Below are 5,418 nucleotides of genomic sequence, written 5' to 3'. Positions count from 1 at the left end.
GCTCTGCCTCTTGACCACACAAACATTTTAAATTAGTAAGGTTGAGCTCTGGTTTCAGTGCGGTTTGATAGCAAAGGTGCATTAGGTCACCCATGGGTTGGCCTAAAGAGAAAACCTGTTCGTGTTGCATAATAAAAGCCATAACAACAGTATACAGAAGTGAGGATTAAAATCTGACTTATTTAAATTGTGTAAGCGTAAATGTGTTGTGATGTGTTTGTAGGCTTAATTGATTGCACATTTTGCCTAATAGCACTTGCTAATTGCCAAATAGCTGCATAGTGTTAGTGGCATAGAAAGTCATGCCCAGCCTGAGGCCAGTACAGTTGTAGTAAATCCACAAAATGAAAATGTTAAAGGGGAACAAATGTTTGATTATAGTTTTGCTTGTTTTATGTATTTCATAGTGTGATAAAACACTCTGAAATGCACTGTGCATTGATCAGATGCCATGGTTGAAAAGAAACTTATGCTGCTGGATCAGTATTCTGCTTGGAAACCCATGCGATGCCAAATGAAGATTTAATAGCTTGCGCAATTACAAAGTCTGATTAGCAGCCAGTGAATTTAGACGTTGTAAATTTCAGGATTGTTTTCACTGATTCATGGATGCTGATAAAGGCCTGAATCAACATAGTGTGGTTTGGACAGATGGAAAGACCTAAAGGGACAATGGGCTTTATATATTACAAATAGATTTCTCGCTATGCCATCTTATTTTCTTTTTAACTTGGTCTTGGTTTGGCTTTGCAGTGATTCATTTTGCAAAGCCTATTGAATTTTTGTCATGTTAGTGTGTTAAATTGCTAGAAGCAAATGTTCTTTGGGAATTTAGTGGATGTTCCTTGCTGAAAGTTTTAAGCATTAACTCTAAATGAATTGATAAAGTGCAATTCAATATGCAATGATAATACTGTCAAAATTAAACTCAAAAGACACTACATGGAAAATCGTGGTGTATTGCAGGTCTTTTGGGAGTTTTATAGCATGAAGAATCTGAGCTAGTCTGAGTATTAACTCTGTGTTGATATTCACACTTGGCAAGTGTGATTTGATCAAAACTACCTCTTATGTTATTGCATTTTTAGTGCAGTAAGTGGTGGTGTAGGTGATGAGTTTAGAGGAAAATTGGGTGGGAGGGAGCGACAATCTGAGACAAACAGTTTAGAGAGGGTCTACATCCTCTAAATAGTAGGCGAGGGAAGTTGATTGGTGTAGGCGTGGCCCTGCTACTGAACTTTTGTTAATTAATTTACTCCATATGATAAATAAACAAGCAAATAAACCAAAACAGGACACAATGTCACAAGATGCAACCATAAAAAAGTCAGAATACTCAAGGACGCTTGTGATTATCATAATAGCCATGATGTTGCCCACTCAATGTGTGTGTGACTTAAATTTCTATTGTTGTTTTGATTCATTTACATATTTAAAAAACTCGTTAACAGTTCTTGAGTGAAAAAAAATCCATCACATACTGTATGCACATACTGTATTATAAGTGTGTTTGGTCCACCACACAGCATCAATTTAAATGTTGGGTATGCTCTTGCATAGTATTACCACTTTAAAAAACTAAAACAAAACATGTTTTTATGATGTATCAGTCTTAAAAATGGCAGTGTGAATATTAAAAGGACCAGGACTGTATGGATAATTTTCCCTTTTTTGACCCTGACTTAGTATGTAACTTTAAATACTTATAGAATTTTATCTCTGGTACATATTTACATAGGCATAATAATACATTTATATGTAATTTCTTATCTAATATAACTTTATAGGCTAAATCATTTTGGAGGCATGCACAATCTTTAAGGACTAATTTTCAAAAATCTAAGCATCGCTATCACAGGCAAGCTGGCTTAAGTTTAAAACCAACAAAATGGGCCACAAATGACAATGTACAGAAAAAAAATATATATACTATTTTTAACTGATAGTCTGAGAATGTTTCGATGTTTGATCATGGAAAGAAAAGAACACTTTACATCAGCAAGCCAAGTATAAATGCACTTCGAATAATTTCTAATCTAACTTCTATGTTTACTAATAAGTCTACTAATTAATTTAGTTTATAATTTTGTGGAATAAAAAAAATGTATCAGTTAATGTCTTAAAATCAACGTATTGTATACAGTTTTAAGCTAACAAAGGTAAACGAAATTAGGCTACTCATGGCCACTCGCTTGTAATTCGACTCAGTGGTGTTCTAACATTTTAATGCTCTATTTCTATGCGAATATGCTTTATGCTATTGTAACACAAATGCTTAACCTACAATGTCAGACTTCTTTAGTCTTTTAAACCTTTTAAACACCCAGGGTCAAACCTAATTCGCACCCTCGTGGAAGGCATCAATCAAGCAATCAGTGCCATACAGAATACGTTGACTTTCATTATTTTGATAATCAGCGCGGATGGCTAAAAAATAGAAAAAGATGGTGGTTTTCAAGACGATTGAGAGGGTCTAGTGAAAAATGTAATCTCATATGTTTAAACCATAGGTTTAAACCGAGTCCTCAGTATATAAAAAGCGCAGCACTATATGCGCTGAGGAAGCGGATTCCTGTAAAGCGGCACTGCGGCAGTGCTGTATCAATGCGCTCGGTCCCCGCTCGCTCCGGGATCCTGAAGCACGGACTCGCGGAGAGGAGCAGCGTCGCTTCCTTGCAGGATTTATTTGTTTGTGGAAAAATTTATCTTTTGTTTTCCGTTCAAGAGCAGCGCGCTTTCCGAATGCCGAAGACTCGTTCGAACGACCCCCCTCCACTCCCCAGGCTTTGCATGTGTTGCTTTTGTCCTGCAGGAGAGAAGGCAGGCTTTGTGTTTTGGTGGATCTAGAGCTGAAGGAGGCAGTGCCAGGCGCTGCTGCTGCTGCTGCTGCTGCTGTGGGCTGGACCGGCCACGGTGCGTGAGATTTACTGACGGAGAGAGAAAAGAAAGAGAGAGAGAGACAAAAAAGGACTCATGGAAGCCAGCGAGAGTGAAGGGAGGGTTGGCAGGGAGTGTAAATATATCAAAACCATTTATGAATTTGAGGTGTGTGTATGTGTGTGTGCGCGCGCGTGCACGAGTGAGTGTGTGTGTGTGTGTGTGACAGGAGTGCCAGCACAGGGCATCATCAGGTTAAAAAGGAATATGTGGTTTGCAATGGCTTTGTAATTGTAGCCTACCTGGATTATTAGTCAATGCATTTGGAATAAACATTACTGGAATTCGCTTTTGGAAAAAAAGTCAAATTGCATTGCTGATGTTGAGTGGTTAGATAGAGGTTGGTGGATGATGGTGAAGTTTAAGTTGATGGATGGCTATGATGTCATAGCTGCTGTGGTTGTCATCTTGTGAAGTTTATGTTGATGCTTATTATTTTATTATTACAGTTGTTATTAGCCATTCAAGTTTATTTTTGAGTTAGTTGTGATATTATGTAGGTGTTCTTGTCATTTGATGATGTTTAAATTAATGGATGTTTATGATGTCATAGTGTAGCTGCTGTGGTTGTCATCTTGTGAAGTTTAAAATGATGCGTATTATGTCATGATTACAGTTATTATTATCTATTCAAGTTTATTTTTTGGTTAGTTGTGATAATATTTTGGTGTTTATGTCATTTGATGATGTTTAAGTTAATGGATGTTTGTGATGTCATAGTGTAACTGCTGTGAATGTCATCTTGTGTAATTTATGTTAATCCTTATTGTTTGTTATTATCTATTCAAGTTTATTTTTTGGTTAGTTGTGAATGTGATGTAATTTAGGTGTTTATGTCATTTGATAATGTTTAAGTTAATGGATGTTTATGATGTCATAATGTAGCTGCGGTGGTTGCTCATGTCATCTAGTGAAGTTTATGTTGATGCTTAATTATTATTATGTCATTATTACACCTATTATTGTCGGGTAATGTTGGCATTTTTGGTTAGTTGTGACATAATGTAGATGTTCATGTCATTTGATGATGTTTAAGTTAGTGGATCTTTATGATGTCATAATGTAGCTGCTGTGTTTGCTCTTGTCATCTTGTTAACTTCATGTTGATGCCTAATTATTATCATGTGCTTTTTACAGCTGTTATTATCTAGAAAATTTGACATTTTTCTTGGTTAGTTTTGATGTAATGTATTAGATTTTCATGTCAGTTGATGATGTTTAAGTTAGTGGATCTTTATGATGTCATAATGTAGCTGCTGTGTTTGCTCTTGTCATCTTGTTAACTTCATGTTGATGCCTAATTATTATCATGTGCTTTTTACAGCTGTTATTATCTAGAAAATTTGACATTTTTCTTGGTTAGTTTTGATGTAATGTATTAGATTTTCATGTCAGTTGATGATGTTTAAGTTAATGGATCTTTATGATGTCATAATGTTTCTGATTCCTATTTGGTTAAGTTGATTCAATTCAATAAAAGTTTAGTTGTATAGTGCATAGTTTCAAAGCATATTTACAAACAGTGCACATTATTGCATTACAATCAAAATCAGAGGTTAAGGTTGTTATAAGATGTTATATTGACTATATTGATGTGGAATAATGTTGTCATTGTAGCTGTAGTGTTCATGTGGGAAAACCTGTACATTTTTTTGACTGATAGTCATTACCTTAATGTGTAACCTTAATTACAATGTCAGTGTAACAGATGATTTAGCGACATTGATGGATGATTATGATGTCATAATGTACAGTGTACGCATACTGAATGTTCTGCCAGTTGAGGGAGTGTAGCTGTTGTAGACTTTCTGAAGGTGTTCATGCTTGGAGTGAATTTGAAAACAGATTACTATGATCTCATAATGTAGCAAATGTAAATTTTCAGGTCACATTCCTAAATTTTATTCACAGAATAAAGCATTCTTATTAATGACATGATTATTTATTGTTTAAGCAAAGGCTTTTTTATTTAAAAATGAATATCTAGCAAGAATAATTTCAGACAATGTGTGGCCTTGGTTTGTTATTGTCATTCAGATAATCTGTGCTGCAAAATCTCAAAACAAGCCATTGAGTCTGACAGATTCAGTTAGTCGTAGTGAATGTTTTCAGAGTTTTATCTGCACTTCGGTGACATTGAGAAATAAACTGAGGAACCTTAAGTAGAGATTATCAGTAGAGTGCTGACTGATTGTTTCTGGCTGTTGATGGTGTGGATGGAACTGTATAGAGGAGATGACTGGAAAAATCAGCCATAAATGTTCTGTCAGCGTAATCAGCTGAACTAAAATTTGCTGTGAGAAAATGAAATTTTTTTTTTGCTCTTGATCTACAGCTCTGTTAAGAAAAATGAATAATTTTTCTCCGCCTGTCTCCGGTTATAGCGGTCTCAGAATAATGACAGTGTGCAGGAGGAGAAATATAAGCTCTTGAATATGTAATACTGGAGATCTAGACGTGGCTCTGTAAATGGCTCATTAT

The 5,418-nt window shown here is 35.5% G+C and overlaps 1 protein-coding gene across 22 annotated transcripts in view; it reads left to right on the top strand.

The window, feature by feature from the left end:
* Positions 1–5,418, top strand: part of auts2a (activator of transcription and developmental regulator AUTS2 a) — a 760,542-nt gene that overhangs the window by 193,251 nt on the left and 561,873 nt on the right. For 14 of the 22 annotated variants that reach the window (XM_087270833.1, XM_087270831.1, XM_087270825.1 and 11 more), the window contains exon 1: positions 2,629–2,913. The exons of 3 other annotated variants lie outside the window; for them this stretch is intronic. The gene's annotated coding sequence lies outside the window, so the exon portion shown is untranslated. Of the gene's footprint in view, positions 1–2,628; positions 3,046–5,418 lie in introns of those variants that run through there. 5 more of the 22 variants (XM_087270822.1, XM_087270818.1, XM_087270824.1 and 2 more) reach the window with 1 other exon arrangement.

This window comes from Danio rerio, chromosome 10 (genome assembly GCF_052040795.2).
Source record: "Danio rerio strain M-AB ecotype USA chromosome 10, GRCz13ab, whole genome shotgun sequence".
Taxonomy (NCBI): Eukaryota; Metazoa; Chordata; class Actinopteri; order Cypriniformes; family Danionidae; genus Danio; species Danio rerio.
Note: the sequence above shows the minus strand (reverse complement) of the source record. Positions and strands in the feature narration are given on the sequence as shown.